Source organism: Mauremys reevesii, linkage group 1, assembly GCF_016161935.1.
Source record: "Mauremys reevesii isolate NIE-2019 linkage group 1, ASM1616193v1, whole genome shotgun sequence".
Classification (NCBI taxonomy): Eukaryota; Metazoa; Chordata; order Testudines; family Geoemydidae; genus Mauremys; species Mauremys reevesii.
Window position 1 is genome coordinate 119,055,793 of NC_052623.1, and position 21,125 is coordinate 119,076,917.

Below are 21,125 nucleotides of genomic sequence, written 5' to 3' on the forward strand. Positions count from 1 at the left end.
GGGACAGCTAGAATGATGGAGAACAGATGTGAAAGTTAGAAGTCTGTACTCCTTAACTTTGGTTGTGTGGTTCAGGATGGGACCTGTGAAAGTTTTAAACTGCAAGGCTTACTTCTTGTGTTTCAACACAAAGAGTGTTATAATCAGTTTATATACTTAGCTATTGGTTTAATAAAGTTGCGGCTTCCCGCCAATTTTTCTCACAATGTGTGTGTTGTGTGCTTGTTCAGACATGTTCTGTGCGATCTGAGTAGCTACAAACTGGAGATGAGCCATTTTTTAAAAACATCTTATTTATTCTCATCCACCCCCTTTTATCCAAGATGGGCTCTTTGCTCATTTGTTCTCCAAAGCAGGATGTCCCTGTCCCATTGCCTAGACTGCAAGAAGATTAGGGGGTTTCTCTGTCCATTAATCCTTCAGATGTTTCATTTTATTTCCAAGTCACTCCTCTGCAACAATTGCACTGAAAGATGGGCCCCCTTTTCAGCTGCTTTTGTAAGCTATTGTACATACCTCCTAACAAGGGAAAGCTATGAAGGTGTAAGACCTGCACCTTACTCTTGGAGGCTCCATACATATCATTCCTGGTTGTTACAGGACTGAGGAGAAGTAGTCTGAGGACCTGGTTCTTTACTGTTTTGCATGTTCACTATCATTTATTCCAATACAAGGTGGTTAATGTGTGACCATTCTGATTTGCACAGGTGTACATGACTACATAAGCTTCAAAGCAGTGGAAAATCAGCCCCTGAACCCTCATCTGAGCTTGGATCTCCCAATTCACTGGTTGCTCACTGGCTGTGGAGGATCCTCCCCAAGACCAAATCAATTAAGAGAACTACGCTGATCTCAGGTATGGCAATGTCTATCATATGCTCAAATTGTTACTACACTGTCCTTGTGACTTTCAGTAACATTTCGCTATTAGAAGGCTATCTGCAGTCAGTGATTTTTGATATCTCCCTAATATATTTCCATGACCACTAATTTCTCCTGACATTTGCTATAACAAAACTGTAGCCCTCATTGTATTCCTTGTATGTATTGTGTATATTTAGTAGTGTCTAGAGGCCCCAATCAGAGCTTAGGTCCTCTTTATTCTAGGTGCTGCTCAGACACAAAGTAAAATATGAGTAATGGCAGTATAACCCTCATGGGTGTGGAGTTCTGTCCCTCTTTAGGAACTGGTCTGCAAGAGAGATTAAAGAGTCTGCTATTGCTTTACTCAAACAGTAAATGTTTCCGATTCACCAAAAAACTTCAGGTTAATCATCTCCTACCGTATACTGGTGAACAGGGCAAGGCTTAAGCCCATACTTAAAGTGCAGCATTTGCTTAAATGCTTTGCTGAATGTTGCCATGTTCAAAACCCATCACCATCCTGAACATGCTCAGTAATGCCAACAATCATTCTGGTGCAAAAAAAAAAAAGAGGGTTTTTTTTTTTAGAGGAAAAAAGCAGAATATAAAAGAAGGCAAGTGTAAGAAAGAGACGTTATAGAAGTAACCATTATTTTGTTCTGATTATTTTTTCCTCTTTACATACATGATTTCCATGTAAACAATGGCATTAGTGCTATATTTAAGGTTGAGATTATAATTGCACAAAGTCAGCCATTTCAGATTTAAGGTTCCTACTGCACTATGACTGAGTAGTGAACCTGAAGCGACAAAACTCCCTATGATTGTTGATCCTGATCGGATGACATTATCAGCTGCATAATTTAAAATGTGAGAGCCACTAAGCCAGTGCATTCAGTGTCAGTAGACCTGCTTGTTATCTGTATAAAGCAGTTTAGAGTGCGTCCTAGGTCAGGTAAATCTCAAGAGGACTGGCCCTGTGACTGGAATTCTATCAGTAGAATATAAACAGACACTGATCTGGGAATGGGAAAAAAATAGAAAGAGCAGTAACGAAAATCCAACCAAATATGGAGTGGAAATGAAGACTTTTTAGTGCATCCTTTTAATGGCTTTTACTAATTTATCCTACAATTTGAGTAGCAAATGTCTGTGACATAATATTATGCCAAGAGGTTTATTAAATTAAGCATAACAACAAACTGACATTTTAAAAATGCACTGTTATACGGCTTGAAGCAAGGGAAACTAAAACAAAATGTAACAATAGATAAAGAAATGCTAAGATGAACTTGAGTTGGCCCCATATACAGTATGTTTGTAATTTCTTTTTGTTTTACATTTTCTGGTTAATTTAATGCCAGTGGGGATGAAGAAATGATAAGACGCATGTTACGGAGGCAGGTGCTGTGCAAACTGCAGGGCATCATACAGCTCTTCATTGCACCTAACTGCATACCTATGAGAGCATCACAAACAGCTCAGCATCACAGGCACAGATGTGGGTATCTGCTCAATTGCCTGGCATTTGGCAGAGGAATGCAGGATAACAGTGGAGAGAGATCTGGTTCATACCTTCATGCTGTTTAATGTGAGGTCTGTGGTTAGTTACATTTACACCGTCTATGATTTGATAAAAAGTTGATGCCTCTGGCTTTGCATGTAGAACAAAACCTGGTTAGGTAAAACTGTAGGGTCATCTGTGGCTTAGTTGTCTCTGGCTTGATACAAAGTTCAGCATGAGGCAAAAGGGGATCAAGGAAATAATGCAGCAGTGGGATATGATTATTTTTCTTTGGGTACCCCTGCAACGAGGGCAAGTAATCGAGCACAGGTAGCCTCTGAATATTGTAGAAACTTTGCACGGTCTCATTGAGACACAGAACACACTAAAGTAATCTAACACCTGCAGATTAGACTACTTTAATGTGATCAGCATTGGGGCTTGATAGGTTGAGATGATTTGGAAACTGAAGTTAGAGCACAATGTGGAAGCCCACTTATCGTGAATAGAATTGTATTTAGGGTGACCAGATGTCCAAATGGGACAGTCCCATTTTGGGGGACTTTTTCTTATATAGGCGCCTATTACCCACCACCCCCTGTCCCGTTTTTTCACAGTTGTTATCTGGTCACCCTAATTATATTCAAATTAATATCCTCCTCCTAAGGGAGCTGTGCAGACATGGGCACATGGTCTGGTGCCTACTCGAATCAAGGAAAAAGACTGAATGACTTAACTGGGCTTTGGCTCAGGCAGATAGTGAGGGGGTGGGGAGGAATAGAGAGTCACTGTATGAGAGTCTGTAGCCTCTGTGAGGACCCAAGTAAAGAGGGATCATATTTAGACATGAGCTACATACAAAAAAATAAGGAACCAGAGCTGAATCTTCCCAAAATTCAGTTGTGTTAGGATCTGAGGTTTTGCACTGGGACAACTTCTAATGAAGCCAATGAGACTTTATCATTTCCCCCAAATACTGTGATATGTTTAGTAGTCCAGTATCAAACACATTGTTGTAAATATTTAAAATTGAACCACAATTGTCAAATAAATGAACAAGGTACATTTTATGATGCACTTTTATCATCATACTGCTCCCTTCATGCATTCATTTGCAAAATTCAATCATTCTAAATGGGTCTCCCAGGCATTAGCATGAAGTAGTGAGGTTCTACAATATCTCGCTAGGCAACATGTGATATTCCAGTAGTTTAAATAAGAATCACAGCTGAAGTTCCGTTTTAAAGCATCTTGAAAAATAAAGGTATTATACTTAAAAGTATATTGCCAGATTTAGCTATTTATTATTATTATTATTATTATTATTATTATTTACTTCTTTATATTTTTCTTTTATACAAACTCCACATTCGAATGGAATTATCTTCGGGGAAGTTCTATGGCTTGTGTTATAAAGGAGGTCAGACTATATAATCACAATAGTTCCTTATGGCCTCAGAATCTATGAATAATCTAAGAAAGAACTGGTTGAATTTGACCATCCATCCATTTCAAAACACAAGAACATAGGAAACATAGCTTTTACATTAACGAAAAGGAGCAGCATTTCTTCCTCCTACACAACTGTACATCATTTGATCACCAATCATCTGACCAATACAGCTTAAAACCACCACTATGTTTTCCAACAGATATATCCCACTTTCTGCTTCCTCAGCTCTGCACAATGCCTGCTCAGGCAGATGCGCTTCACAGCATTGCTACTCTTAATGACATTATTACTGTTAAATTCCTTAGTTGACACATACTTATTATTCCAGTTCTAGAAATGCATCTATTAGAGTTTGTAAATTTTCAGTCAAAAAACAAATCATACAGCCAGTGTTAAGCTGTACCCTTCACTCAGAACATCAACTCACAGTCAGAATGGAATCTCATTGCAATGTAGTGTAAGTTGGATTTTTCATCAACATGCAATATGCATTTAATTTTATCTTATTCTATGTCATATAAAACATGCTAATTAATTTTATTTTTTGTTATAATGTGCTGTTTAGAATGGTTTACACAATTATTGTGAAGTGAAGTCAAAGATACAGTAGTGAAGTGAATGTTTGAAGTCTGCAGAATTAAGCAGACAACATGGTTAAAAAGAGATTGGTCCTTATGAAAATATCTTAAGAAACGCATAACCTTAACAATGAAACCAACAAATTTCAGAATAACAAAAGCTGCTCAGTGAATCTGAGTAATTAAAGTGATTGGCACATTCACAATGCATTTTTCTTAGGGATACTAGAGACTGGTTCCTTGACAATTGTTTACCAGCATCTTTTAAGACAAACAGCTGTGAGTGACAACAATCTGTCTCAAAACTTGTCCAGGTTCATGGCAAAGAGCTGCAAACTCTGACACCTACTGAGAAAGGTATCATACTTGCAGGCAGTCAAAACTGATTGAAAACCAGCTGAACCTGTTAGAATACCCCATGCCATTGAACACTTGAGGCTTGCCAATGGTTATTCATAATCTACAGTCCATTATCTGCTATCATTGATGCTCTAAGGTAGCATTGTTAAGTGTTATTAATATGCAGATACTTATGCTGAAATAATAATTCACACTCTATCAGTCAATTAGATTCAGAGGATTGGCCAGCACTGCTACAGGTGAAAAATTTAGCATTCCCTCTCATCTGTGTGTCAGCATTTTGTACGCTTTCTAACAAAATGCAGAAAAAATAAATAGCAAGATTGTACACTGGTGGCAATACACTGTCCATCAATATTGAAGAATTATGATTGGGTAGCCACATTTGTAATTACTTTACATGGGCAGGCACTGTGATTGCAAACCATGATGGGTGGTACAAATTTGGTGGTATTGTTTCCATTTTCTAATTATTGGGGTTGGCCAGGAAATTTACTTCCTTGATTATACTTACCTTAATCAAATATGACTTGAGCATCTTGACCTGGCAAAAAACACTACTGAAACCTTTTGAAATGACAAGACAGGAAAAAAAATCTCTCGGTCTTTTAAATCTTAAATTTGGCAATTTCTGGAACGACCAAGAAATCAGGACAACTACCAGGAATGCCCAAGTAATGTGAACTCTTCTAATGAGCAGTATCATGACTACAGCCTGAGGGCTTGTTTAGAAGAGGGAAATTTGTGTCAGTGTAATTAAGTACATAGATGTAGTTATGCTGGTGTAAATTTCCATTCCATTTGCTAAAATTTGGGAAGCTTTTGGGATTCAACAACATTTTCAATAAATAAATATTTCCATAAATAAATCATATGACTGTCTTGTTTTTTTTTCATATGTTGCCTGATATCCCAGGAACTTCTTTCAGGTAACCTTACATGTCTTCATTTTTCATGTGACATTCAGTTTATTTATAGTCAGAGACTCTGACATTTGGTTTATAAAATGTTTGTTCAAGATGTATTACAATGCCACATAAAATTTGCTTGGTGTTTACCAGGAACAAACAGTCCAATGGAATGAGCGTTCAGTATGAAGAACAATGTTTGGAAAGAAGAGAAAAGTCTTATAGAGTAGACACAATCAGAGCTGTTCTTTGGCTCAGAATGAATGTTAAGGTCACTTGCTCAGGGTTTCATGATAGTATTTGAATGCGTTTCAGGTGTCAGAAGTGGTCCTCCACTCCAAGGAACATGTGCATCTGGCTCTTATTGCAATCTGCGAATGGCAGTCCCAGCACACAGTGTTTTATTTTTGAAGTACTTTTGCCTTTTGTATGACTATTTTGCCACCTTAATTTTCTTACCACTGTTTTCCCTTTTGTATTCTGAAAATATGCTCCCTTTACCAAAACACTCAGTTGACAAGTTGTACAATCCCAATAAGCAACACTTTGAAATGGAAAACCTGACTGCATTTTAACAATTCCTACTTCCAGACTAGGTTAGCCAATCTCTAAAGGTATTTTTGTGACATCCACAGTCACAGCACCAAGATACATTTCAATAAATAGCTTTTCTAAGGATGTATGTTCTAAGAATGTATGTTCTCCTTGATTTATGGTCACTTTCTGGGATATAATATTTCAGAGCTTTGAAGAAGCTTTATTAACCATGGCCATTCTTTTGCAATTCTGTGCCTCATACTAAGTGCTGTGGCTCTATAATGCTGCTAAGAACTGATTGCTGAAACTTGTTGTCAAGACAGAAATGAGTATTCATAATAGATTAAAATTTTATCGGAGAAAACAGCTATATACAAATTAGGCTTCTGTCTTTTGAGTCTTAAGGGGTTATTAAAGTGAAGCTCCTAGCTATTTAATTTAATTTGTAGAAGCGCTGGTCTGACTTCTTCACTGCCTTTAAGCAGTTATCTATTTTTGGCTTTCTCATCAATGCCCATCTACTTGCTATGTCTACAGATCAAACTCAGTTGAACTGCTGAGTGAATGTTTCCAAGGCTAAATGATTGACTCCTACGCCCCTGATTTTTTCATAAGAAAGGCTTTATTCACCAATATTTCACTTGCACTCAAGCATCTTCCTTTATACTGAAAGGGCTCTGCACTGCTGGAAAGATTTAGCATATGCACTATATTAATCGTCAAGAACAAGAAGTTGTGAACCAACACTGATTCAGGGATTATCCCACTTCATATTTTAAATAAGACCACAGGGATACAATATTTCTAAGTACACAGGGTAACTGCAAAACTTCTTTTTATTGGCTCATTATTATACACCATGCCAATACACTTATTAAAATATCATTGTGGAATTAGTGAAAAAGCATTTTGATTCACAAGCACTTACAGATTTCCTTGAGGGCTGCAATTTCTGCTATTTGATTTCATCCGATTACCTTTTCTTTGTAAAGTTTGTGAAACATCAGTTTGGTTTTATTTTTCAATTACATTAACATTATTTATTAATTTATTTATTTGTTTGCTTATTTATTTATTTATTTTATTGACAATGCTGCAATAGCACCTTGTCATCCCAGTCAAGAGCTGGTCCCACTGTACTGTGATATAAAACCTATATGAAGACACAGTGCCTGCTCCAAAGAGTTTACAGCCTAAAATGGGGTAGAGTGCACTTTTCTGGTAAGACAATTTTAGTATGTTTTAAAATGTATTAAATGCCTTTGGCTAGCTCAAAAATGCTTTCCTTTTAAATCCTCAGACTTAGCATGTATATAGTATTGAGTGCAGTGTGTGAACTTGGCCTTGTTTGAAGAAATTTGGATTTAAATTATTAAAACTAAGAATATTGAAATCAACCAGAATCAAAACCCTTCTATAAGCAACTCTTCAGTTACAGAGGTTGAGGGTTAGAATCTGTGGCACTGCTCTTAGAATCAGATCTTGGCAGACCATATACATATTGGGCTCTGCATTGGCTCAGGGAGTCCACCTATATGTTTCTGATTGCAGATGTGGGGTCAAATCTGTCCTTTTCTCTATAATTGGGCAAAACTAAGCCTAATCCCAAAATATCCCTGATATTTTAAGTATTTGAAAATCAATCTGAATGTTGCTATTTCATTGGAGATATTCAAAAAATATCACTCTGAGCACATGCAGGACATTGATTTCCTTAACTCTGGAGTCTTGCACTTGTGGTCTTTGTAGTTGGAGCAATGACGATCTGCAGCCCTTCTTATTTGTCCTGAGTTGATCCTCTACATAATCTAGAATTGTACTAAGCTCCTGGTGAATGCAGCCCAATGTTCTTTTCCTGCAACAATAATCTTCCTTTGCTTAATAAACTTGACACCTGCACAGCAGTTTATAAAATGTTTAAGCTAATGCTACAGTATAACAAACTCAAATAATGATACTGCAAATGCATAATGAAAAGTGCATTGTGGTATGAATAAATTATGGGAGTCACGGTGAGCTCCAAATGAAGGCCCTTTTGAAAGAAGATGGCCTAATCTTATCTGAGCTAAGAAGGTTTGTGTCGTGTTACTACTTGGGTAAGTGACCATATGCTGTTGATTCCTCTGATAGCAATGGTGACCCTTAATTATACAAGGCCAGATTGTGATGCCCTTACCTACACTGAACACACCACAACAAATCCCACTGAAGTTGATGTGACACTCAATGTGAGTAACGGCATCACAATCAGGCCTTAATACAGTACATCAGATACTTTCATTCTAACCTTTCGCACACAGGTTAAATGACTAAGAGCAGACTCTCATTTAGTTCTACTTAGCCTAACTTCTATTGGATGGAAAGGTCTCATTTACAATTCTTTGCCGGAATGGGTACCTCATAAATACAAACAACCCATCATGCCTTAAAATCTATGAATCAAAGAGCATTTGCTCTTTGGTCACTTGTCTGCTTGTATATAGCACAGTACTCATCAGAGAGCAATTTTTGTGCACGCCTGTATTGTATAGTAGATTGCACTTACTCTCAGCCTGTAGTAAGGGGCACTGTGTAGTTATACTGCCTCAGGAGCAGAAGTGACTGAGAGTTACTTTTCCCTCTCAGGCTCCATCTTTGGTGCAGGGGGGAAATAATCTGCTAATGGTCTTGGCTCCACTGGCTGGCATATTGGAGGACTTTTCTGCTGCCTGCTTCCTCCCTGATCACACACACAGAACAGGAGTAGTGACTCGGTGGAGGCTACTTCCTCTTGTCCTGTGCTATTACCCACAGTGTGGTAATCCTTTCATGTACATGGAGGGCAGGCAACAATCGTTCCATTCTCTTCGCTGTTTCTCTGACCTTCACATTTTTTGTTTTTAATTCTATAACCTCCACAATTTTTAACTGCAACTGACATTTTGATATTTATTAAAAAATTGAAAACGGTGACATGAGCATCACTATATTTCACATGTAGGTCACATCATGTCCTTTAGGTGAGGTCTGGTGGATAGAGCTACATTCCGTGCCTCAAAGAAACCCCTGGAGGTCCTTGCTCTTCTGTGATATTTTTCCCATGATGCCTTTCTTGACTGGCTGCTTGGAGGATGGGGACATATCACATTCCTTCTGGACAAGCTAGAACTTCCTTTAGAGCCCATCAATGCCCTTCTTTAATTGGCTAAACAATATGATCCCTCAAGGGTTAATTGTGCTTGGAGTTCCGTGCCCCAGATGGGTTTTTGCTTTAATCCCTCTCCCCCACACACAATCATTTTTAATTGTACCAGCTAGAATTAAAACCTCCTTGAAAAACCTAGTGTACTTTATATTTTCTAGCATATTGATATTTCATTTCTAATACCCCCCACCCCAAAATGAATTTACAAGCTTATAAATAAACCCTGAAACTCTTTTACAGCTAAACACAACCAGTGAACCAAGCAGTAGGAAATGAAAAAGACATCATGAAAATTACTCAGCTCCTTGGGATGAAAAGGGGCCAGCACTAATCATTGTCCGGTTACTTTACACACGTTTCTTGCTACGTTGTTATTACTTCTGTCCTTTTTTAATGAAGCAAACATTAAAGTAATATTATTTCAGTTGAGGGTTGGTATCTATAGCTTATACCTTGTGATGTTAATTAAAAACATAATTTTTATGTACTTATCACAAAGGAAATATCATTTCATTAAAATCCAATTAGATTCAGACAATATCTGTAAAGACTACTGAATAACTGCTGTTTGAACATAGTCTGCTTTGTTCTATTTTCATCACCCGAATAAAAGCAACCACAACAAACAAACCAAAAGAAAGGGATTTTTTTTTATTAATCTCTGAGGTTACAGATCCACTCGCATTTAGAATAGTGTTTTATGTGAAAAACATACCAAAGATTTCATGTTTCACAGACTGCAGCTTGAGTGACCTTATTTCAGACAATTCTTATTTTCCCCTCCTATTTTTATATAATAAAAGTATAAATACATTTATTTTAGTAGGACAGAATCTTTCGTAGAGACAATTTGTCTCTGCTACAATAGTTCAACACTCTTGCTGATAATGCAGGGGTATTGTGAAGTTTAATGAATAAATGGCTATAACATAGTGAAATCCTTGGCTGAAAGGTGCTCTGTAAGTGGAAAGGATCATAATATCTTTAATTGCTCCTCCACTTTGTCTCATTATAACTAGCCTCCTTCTAAATGCCACATTGGTCACATTCTGTCATTTATTTGCTTGTAGAATTCCCATGGAATCCGTTTTGATTGTAAATTGATGCAGGAGATGGTGTGTAGACTCCTGTTTCTGTGTAGATTGTATATGATGGGGTATAGGTCTTGATTGTAGGGGAGTCAGTAATGCACGAATGGGATCCATCACTCATCTGCCAATGGGACAGAATGAATAAGCAACACCTGGAGGGAACTCACTGCAGGCCCTTGAAACTGGGGTCTTAAGACTGGGGCCTTATAGGCTGGCCTTAGGTTGGAAAAATTTAGTTCCGTAGCTTCTGCCGGCTGAGTCTGTTTTATTTAACACAGATTGATTCTCTTATTTATGTGTAAAGATTCTCTTGCTTCTGGTATCAAAAATAAGCAGTCTTAAGGGAGGGCAGAAGCAGAGTGATGAGGTCAGAACTGTCTATGTCAAAGGCTATTTCCTCTGATTCAGCACTTAGGAATGAGTGGCACAGGAAATAAGATGCCCACATAGGAATAGCACTCACAGCATTTCCTATCAAGAGTATCTGTAATCACTGAGGCAGGAATGCTGATTCAAGAGGTTTGCAAAGAGAGGCACCGATGTTGATAAGAACTAAAACAAAATGGTTTTGTTTGTGCTAAATAACTGAAATTACATCCAAATAAAAATGGGAAGAAAGTCCCCAGAGATCAATATTGATGTCTTAGGGTTTGCAGACAACTAATAAAATATTTGTTTGATTCCTACCTTATCTGCACTCTAGAAAAATATAAAGTAATTTTGTTAGAGAATGAATTGTATTTCTATGATCAGAGTCATTGGGGAGAAGGAAAAGACTGCAGCTAACCTGTCGCATCAGCACTGTATATTGTAAAATGAGATTTCCAGGTGATAAAGGCACCAGTTTAAGTTGGTGAGGAACAAACTAACATGATGGTGGACTATGGCCCAGTGGATAGTGACCATCCATTCTAGTCCAGGGATTCTATGCCAGAACTGAAGCTTGGGAGAAAATGGTTAGAGGAAAGGAAGTTATGAAAATAATTGAAATAAGAGTTTTTGAAACCTCAGTGTCCATCCAGAAAAATAGCGGAAAGGGGATGATTAAAGAACAGCAAATGATTTAATTCCTAGAAGGGGTCTCTGAAGCCAAAAGGGAAAAAACCAAATCACCCTATAAATCTTATTACACTTTATTCGTGTAATCACACGAATCACATTGGCCTGAATGATATTACAGTGAATGTTTATTTTGGCCTCAATGATATTACAGTGCATGATGGCAAAAATAAGGCCTTCTAAGCTGTGACAGTCAGTCATCCCTTTTAGAGGATTATGGTAACGCTTGTACAAAGTATGTCTTGTGAGGTATCATTTGCAAACTTGTGATTTGCTGATCATTATTGTCCTGATAAAATATACCTGGCAATACAAGTATCGTATATAAAGTTATAAGATTCTACTTTCTGATATTACTGGGACATGTCCCAACATGTTTTGGAGGGCAGTCAGAAACCAGTTTCCCAGAGACAAATGGTTAGCCAATGTGCCAGGTGCCAATGAGATCAAATGGACCATCATCTGATTAAGTGGCCACTCTTCAGCAGGAAAGAAGGTGGGGGCAAAAAATCTGCATTTTGACAATGAAGCAGTTTGAGGTTCCTGTCCACACAGACTTTCTGTCTCCTTAACATCATCTGGAGATGATTCTTGCACAAGAGAAAGGGCTATAAGAGAGAACAAACACCCCAAATTATCTCTTCCCCGCTCTCTCCCTGCAACATCATCAACACCTGAAGGACAAAGGAAGCAGCATTGGACAAGGGAAGAGATCCTGACTGAAAGAGGTTAAGACAGCAAGACTGCTGTAACACATGGTGAGAGAGACCTTTGCTTTGTATTCACATACCTTGTTAATTTGGGTGTTAGTTGTGTTTTACCTTTTATTTCCTTGTAGACAATGCTGACTTCATAATTTCATAAAGTTGCAAGGCAGGCTTCCCCTATCTTGAACAGCCTCATACTGGGACAGTGAACAGGAGGCACATACACAGAATAACCATTCTCTTTCCCCCCTCAGGTCCTCTTACCTCAGGGATGATCTCTTGCCTGTATTCTCCACAACTTGTCATAGTTCTTGGACTGCTTCCAGGCACCGCCTACTGTCTGGACACTGAAAAATCCTTAGGGCACCCCTATCTACCTAAACAGGGGAATCTGTGATACAAAACTGAGTCAAACAGCCCTGTGTTTGAAGGAGCTGGGTCTCCTGGCTCCCACTCCCCTAGGCCCCTAAGTATAGACCCAGACTCTCTAACCCCAAAAAGGGAAGAGGGTAGTGGCAGCAATTGCCTAATAGCTCACCCTGGGGCTTGCTGAATCTATTCTATATGGATGATATAGCACAGTCTGTTGTCTCCTTGTAGGCATGGGGAGGGTGCAGAAAGAAGGGATTGGTGGATGGCCTTCTTGAGGGCAGTTCTCCTGAAAGCTTTCAGGAGTCTCTCTTGGGAGCTTTAGAGCCATTGTCTGCTCTCTCCCAGAGCTGTCTGCAACATCCTTATTCCACCTGACAGGGCCAGAGGGGCAGGGCCAGCCTTGGCCACAGCAACTTTTTAACTCCATCACTAGTGTAAGGTTTATATACCACTTCACACCAATAGACTATAATAATGAATGCATCATTCATGAAAACAGTATCCAAGAGAGTAAAAAATCAAGGTCCTTTCCCAATCTGTTTTTCTCCTGTGAATTATTTGTCCTCTCTGCACTGCAGAGGTACAGAATGCATTTTTCTGGAATGTTGTGTAGAAGATTCCTTTAAAAAGAAGTGGGCACATTTTTATGTCTAAATATTGCTTGGTAGCATGTGACCAGAGGGATCAGATCAAGGTCAGAGACGCTGCACAGGTAGACAAGAATAAACTTTGTCAGATTATTGACCTCTGTGTCACATCAAAATAGTGAATGTACGGTAAAGCCTAATATCTGTGTGGTATTGAACTCTGCTCTTTAAAACAATTTCTATGAGAGCTTTTCTTTCTATATCTGAGGGAAGAGAAGGCACCTCTCAAGGAAAATGGGGCTGTATTGAAAAGTTGACAGCTGTTGTAGCATTGTGTCAGTAAAGGCAAAGACTAGTTGACATGGAGGATGACTTAAACGCTTTGACTAGTCAGCACTCGTTGCATCATAGAGAAATAAACTGTTAAATAATACAGATGGCTAGGAAAGCTGATACTAGGATGGGGATAGGATCCCCTGAAAAGGCCGTCCTTCTGGGAGATATGTTTAGTGAAATACAATACCATAACAAGCTACCTACCACCTGGTAACTGAGCATGCTCACAGGACCTCAACCAGAAAATCCAAATCTGTTGCTGGACCCAGAACTTTTATAATAAAGGCTCAAATCATGCTCCCAAGAGCTGCATGTGCAGGAGACGCTCCATGTAGGAAACAACACTTCGGCAGGAAAACAGGGGGTTGATCAGCTGCCTCTTTGGAAGTGTTCTCCCCTTCCCAACACCTTATGGAGATCTGCAAGGAGAAAAGGATTGAAAATGGAGTGGGCAGTCTGTATAGGGTGACCAGATGTCCCATTTTATAGGGACAGTCCCGATTTTGGGGTCTTTTTCTTATATAGGCTCCTATTACCCCCCACCCCCTGTCCCGATTTTTCAGATTTGCGGTCTGGTCACCCTAGTCCTGTACTGGGTATGGCAGAGAGACATATCCTCCCAACATCCCCAAGGAGCTGACCTGGGAAAAGTAATACAGTCTGCTGCACTGCTGCGTTTCCTTTCCTATGGAGTCCTGCTTCTTTAAAGGCAGTGCTGGGGTATCAGTGGCCAGGAAGGAAGGAGTGCTAGGAGCTGACAGCTGCCATGGGAGCACAGGGCCTCCATGAGAATGGATCCCACTAGATCCATGTGGCTTGGAGTCAGGCCCTGTGACTAACTTTGTGAGAGGTGAGCTCCACATCCAGTCTGATGGGTTTTACTGCAGTCAGGACAATCCCAACATTACCAACACCAAGCTTTCAAAAACCATGAAGCTGGCTTAAAAATCACAAGATTTCATTTCTGATTTGGGTCTTTAGGCTTCACATTTTCAAACTTTTCTTCACAGCCATCAGGGCTAGAAACTCTTCTTTTTTTTTTTTTTAGGTGGGGGAAGACAGGGCGAGGAGACTCTAGTGTAACAAAAGGACTACAGAAGCTGGATCTTTAAGAAAAACTTTAAGAAATATTGCAAGACTTGTGAGAAAATCATGAGAGTTGGCAACACTGCTTGAATCTGGCACAGCATTCTTAAGGGTTAAAGGAAAAGAGTGCCTCATGGAGCTTTGTCTGGAGCCTTAAGGCTTAGGAGCAGGAAGAAAAGCCTAAGAGTGGTATTCTTCCATTTCAGCACTTCAGAGTAGAATCTGTGTGACACAGGCCAACAATCTTGCCAAAACAGAAGCTGCTTTCTGTTCAAAGGATGCAGCTTTCTAATCACTTCTACTGAAAAAGAGGGATCCCCAGAGCAACTGAAAACGTGGGCAGAAATGCTGCAATCCATGATCCACAATAGTGTTGAAGAAAAGGTGGTGGTCAGGTCATGGGGGAGACAACTAGGATACACTCCATTTTACTCAGTATTAACAAATCCTATATAACAAATTCCTCCCTAACAACTTTTCTCTCCAGAATAAAATGGAATACAGAGCTTGCTCTTAGCCTGTCTAAAGAGAATTGGCCATGTATTTGCCATAGTGTTCTAATGACATCGGAAACTAGCTGTAATTTATTGTTATTATATACACAAAACTATACTACACAAAATTAAAAAAATATTAACCCTTAAAAACAAGGAAACTCAGGATTAATGATAATACTTGCTTCTGTGGGTGTTACCGTACATTGTAAAACCACCCATTGTCTGTGAACTCCTAAACTTCACAGGCTCAAGAGGAAAAGATAAACTGGAGTCTCAACCTTAGTTCTGACTGTCCTGCTTTTCTAGATTTCAATCACAGCCTTACTTTTAAAACTTCTTTTCTGAAGTTAATTTTGGAACGTCCGAGTCAATATGTTAGATGGTAATAGCTCATGCTTGCAGAACTATCTGTTAAGATAATTTTTGAAATATATATTCTCTCGGTTGTAATAGCTTCAAAGAAGCTTGAATAATTTAACTGAGTAAATAAGTTTTCAATGTTTAAAACACACTCTCTGTGTAATGGAGCCAAATAGCATGAAATCAATATTTAGGCATCCTTTTTAATAAAATCAATGCTTTAGTCAAATGGTTTCTTTAGTATCATAACACAAAGAAGATAGTTGACAGTAACGCTTATGGAGCCTTTCTGTATTAGCATATTGATATGCAGTATTGAGATGTACTGTAGAACTGTTAGTATGGATTTGCAAATTAAGGCCCCAGTGGTGCCTATTAGGTAAAACTCCTCACTGCAGAGTGGAAAGGAGATAGCTGCACCACACTACAGTAGACACAGGGAGGAAGAATGCCCATGGAATTCCCAGGCACACAGAGGGTTGGGCACCCACTACAACATCCCCCTTTTGTATTAAAACTTATTATTCCCTGTTTGGCAGGCCGGCTCCTCTGGCCAGGGAAAAGGAGAACAGAGCCATGGCCTTGCCTGTGCCCTGGGCCATGCCTGTCCTGCTATGGGGCACCAGGGATTGCTATTATTTATACGTTACTGATATTGCAGGAGCGCCTAGAGCTCTCCTAGGGATTAGGAAAGGAGCAGTCCCTGCACTCTCAGAGCACAAAGGCTATGATCCTGTCTGGTTGCTCTTACATCCCTCCTGCACTGCAAGTCTGTTTGCCTGGCTTTTGCAATCTGGCCCTCCCACAATTAGATGGAGAGTTTCTCTGCATGTGTACTAACTAATGTTCATATACAACATTAAAGAATATTGACCTGATGTTTGGAGGTGCTGAGCAACCACTGCTTCCAGTGAAGTGATCCTGTATCTATATCAATCTGGCTACAAACAAACAAGGTGTTCACTTCACAGTATGGACTAATGGCCTGCAAAACGTCAAGTTAAATAATGATGCTGTGTTTGAGTTACAGCAATGCAAAAGGAAACATCTAAAAGTAGGGGGAAACTGCTACTTTTTGCTCTCATAAATTTAAAATGTCCAAGCCAATTTGTGTGTGTAAAGATTTATAGATCGTTTGTTTACAGTCTGAGACCTTGTATGCTAAAGTTTCAGCCCAGCATGAATTTTTATGACCAAGTTTTAAGCCCAGGAAAATAGGAAGATACAATAGAAATGCTGACAGTCCTCTTATCACAGAGGCAGTAGCAGATGCTGCTATAATAATCCATGCTCCTATAGTCAGAGTCTACTTTTTTATATACCCTATAGAAGTGGTAAATAATATTGGGACAAAATGAGTTGGGATACTTAGGATTCACTGTAGCAAAGAGAATCAGAACAACAAAAGCACTCTCACTGATGAAATTGGAAATGTTTTTTTTTTAATTAACACTTCTAATTAGAATTTAACATCTCACTAGCTTCGTATGGGATTTTTCGCTTCCTTAACCTCACGGAAACCTATCTATTGGCTCTAAATAGGCAGTCACTTACCATGCACCACTTGAGGATTTCAATTAATCCCAAATCCTCTAACTTTGGTGTGTGAACTTGCATTTTTCTTTGCATGCCATTCCTTAGTGCTTCAATTTTCTTACCAAGAACCTTCTCAACAGGTTTTTTCTCTCTTTTCTTCCTGATTCTCTCAATTTTTTTTAAAGACAATGGTATTTTATTTTATAACTATGGGACAATGCAACATACATGACGTAGCTGATAAGATCTGCTTGGCATATCTCTGAGGAGCTAGACACTTCTCAAAGTCTAGCACCCAACCAGCCCTGTTAATCTGAAGCCCCTGTTGGAAGAGGAAAAATTCAAAATGGCTGAAGGCAGCTTGATTAGATCAATAAAAAAGAACCAATATATTTTTAAGAAATCATGTTTTCTACTATGTGTATGTTAAACCATTTAAAATGAAGTGTTTGGTTAAAGTCATTCTTACCAGGTGCTAGAGACCCAAACCACCAAGAAGAATGTCGTGTTAGATATAATTGCTTTTGTGATTTCTGTACTGATTTATCCACAGCCTCAATCCATTTTAGCATCTAGCAGAGAACAATAAAACATTTTCCCACTGAAATGGGAACCTTAAACAGCTCCTAATTTTTTTTAACAGCCGTAAAATTGAAAATTTAAGTTGTTCAGGGTAGAATTTACTGAAAATTGGCAGCTGTGCCCACGATGAAAAAAAAAAGTTTTGAAGACATGGGATAGGTTCTAGCTCCAGAGGTCCAGGATGGAGTGGAAATTTTTTAATCTATAACTGTTGGAGAAATAATAATTGACTAACATTAATAATTTACCTTCCCAACAGGTTCATTCCTTGTGTTCAAATCTATCATTAGTCCCTCCCATATCTGAGTTACTGTTAGATTCTCCACTACTTTTTACAGTTGTAACCAAAGCAATCTCTTTCAGGGGGTTCAAACTAGAAAGGTTTGTGATACTGCTGTATATTTAAACTTGGAAGGATTCAATTTTTATCAGTAAATGTCAATAAATATCAATTTAATCATACATACACAAACCAACAGCAAATATTTCAACTGATAATAAGCAAAATGTACAGATCGGCAAAGTGAGAAAAATGCTGCTTGAGAATGTGTTAGAGTTTGATTTAAGTATATTTACTTAGTATAGTTTGGCAGGTGATGTTGACATTTGTTGTTTTAACAGTTTTAAAGCTTTAACTTTTTGAATCTCAGTGTATCCTGTCATTAAATAATTATTCTCTAACTCCCCCATCGTCTGACTCCCCACAACTGTGATAATGTAAAATCAATAAAAATAAAAATGCTTCAAAATAAACATCGCTATTGTCTATCAAAATTATATATAACAAACATCAAATTCTGCCAAGCCTATGTGTACTATGCATTCTGTACATCTTATTGGTTCAACAATAGTTTTGAACATAGCTTTACAATTTATTCAGTTGATAAGAGTGTGCCCATGGTGGTATTAAATAATACTATTGCTAGTTTTATTAGCAGGGAACTGTGGTTCTTCTGCATTTATACCTTTTAAATAAACATGTAGTGTGCATTATTTCCTATGTCTTTATTTCCAAACCAATGTGAAAAATATCTTCAGCAAATAGGTATATGGATTGCAATCTACAGGTTAAAGTTATTCTCAAAAATATTTACAGGACAGTACAGGGTGAATTACACCTATTTTGCAAGGTCTCTTGCAGAATATATTCTGAAAATTCAGGAGGGAAATAAATTGCAGAAATCTTGCACACATGCTGTAAGTTACCTGCATAAATGCATTACAAGTTCTGGATGAAATGTTCCCAGTAGTGTGCAGTTATCTCAGACAACTTGCATATGCTGTGTGCAGCAAAGCTGTGTGGAAGACTTTCTGCAACTTAAAAGAGCTCTCTACACAGCTATTTTTAGCATGGTAACACAAGCCTTGCAAGCCTAAATCTGTCGACTGGGGCTCAGAGGCTTGCTGCCTCAGGCTGCAAGTAGCTGTGTAGATGTACCAAGAGGCTAGGTTGCCATAGTGGTTCCTAAGGCAGTAACTGTAATGGCACACTCCAGTTTCTTATGTAGGTACAGGAACTTGGGTATAACAAATTGCAGGTATAATTTTAGAAGCCAGGTTGAGACCTTTGAAAATTTGAGCCACCCACTCTGAGGCCCACCTTGCTCCTTCTACCACTCTCCTCCCAGCCACACTTCCTTGATAGGCAACCCCAAGCCTTTACAATTTGTGAGATCACTTTGAACATCATGAGATCTGGAAAAATAACAAGTGCTAGGTGCTTTTTCATGTCACATTGTCAAGAGTTTTTCCCACAACACTGAGGGCTAGAAACTTTTTTAAAATGAAAGTTGAGATTCTCATGTATTCACATGACTCCAGAAAGAGAAAAGCTCCAGATATCTGGAGACTTGGCAGCACTGCTGTTTTTCATCATGCCTCTGCTATTTTCTCCCATTCACAGACTCCTTGGTGACTTCTCTCCCTCTCACGCATTTACTAATAGTTTATATAATCCATAATTTTTCTCTCTGCTCCTTTCTTGCTTGTTCACACATACTAATAGCTCCTCCTGTTCAAAGATTCCCTGATTGCTTTCCTGTTATTTCCATGGCATACATGGATATCCTGCTCCACATACTCTCTCCACATCCAGTTCAGATTCCATTCTTTCTGCTACCTTTCCTTACTGAAGGATTCATTTCCATTTAGGCTGAAGTCCCTGTAGCTATTAAGTGCTGCATTGAGGAAATCATTTGTAGGGCACAGCAGGAGCAACTTTATTGGACCTACCAACTTATGAACAATGCAAGATATTCTCTGCTTGGCTGAAGCTCTTTGAATTAACCACCTACATATACACATGGATATAGAGCAACATACTTATCTTCTGTATACAACACTTCTAGCAATAACTACTTACACTCCTAGCTGTCTCCTTCTAGAGGCTGAATTGTGCACCCAGAAGGTGGGTATGCAAGGAATGATAGATTGGGCGAGGAGACTGCAAGCCTCAGTTGACTCAGAATTACAGACAGTTTGGGGGTTTTTATGTTTACCGTGAAGATGTTTGTTCTGTTTTCTAGCTCAACATTTCAAGCTAAATTCAGCCCTGCAGTGAGTGGATGCAACTCCACTGGCTTTGCACAAAGGCTGAATCTGAGTTTTCTTGTTTGACCAGTGCCAATAATTACTGCTTTTTTGTGTATGTTTTTTAAAAGGCTTCATTTTCTTAAGAGAAGGGGGAAGTTCAACAGAGGGAGCAGTCAAAAGTCACCATATGTAAGTAGCATTCAATGAGAAAATACGGGGAAAAAAAGACTGTTGCCAATTAGATACACAGAAGTAACACAAAAGGCTGAGTGTGAGTGCCCCCTGCCTGGCCACACAGGAGTGGAGGCAGTGCAGAATAACCTCTCCCATGTGCAATAGTCATCCCTATGTTCTGGGGAAAGCAAGGACTGTCATGACTGGAAACCCCTACAGGAAACAGGGAGGTGATGGGGCCATGGCCCAACATCCTGGCTCATCACACAGGATGAATGATGCAGATTGCTTTCACAAGAAAGGACGAGCCGCAACCCCAGCAGAAATTTCTGTGGTTTAATCTTTTCCACTCTTGTAGTGGCTCTGCCTTGCCCCCTACTCAAGACTGTGGTTTAAAAGCTAGAATGAATCCAGACAGAATTACTGCACTAGAAATAGTTCAGTAAGAAACAATACTGCACTGGCTGGAAATGGGCAAATGTCCTAATTAGGTGCTCTCCAGCTCTAACATCCATTCTGCTAACTACCTAATGAGCAAATTTTCAGCCCAACTCCTCCTGGGTCATAGAAGGTTCCACTGTGGGAGCTGATGATGAAGGTTCCTTTCCTCTCATCTCTTCAGAGCTGGCTTAGAACATTATACTATATCCCTTAGCCCCTTTTGTATAAAAACATTGACATTGTTATTAGAAGTTCCTCCTACCTATATGTGAATGCTTTTAGTAAAAAGAAAACTAAAGCACTATTTGGCAATAATTTTCCTCTCTACAAATATTTTAAGTTGCTATTTTTGTTCATCATCCTGTGCTTTGTCATCT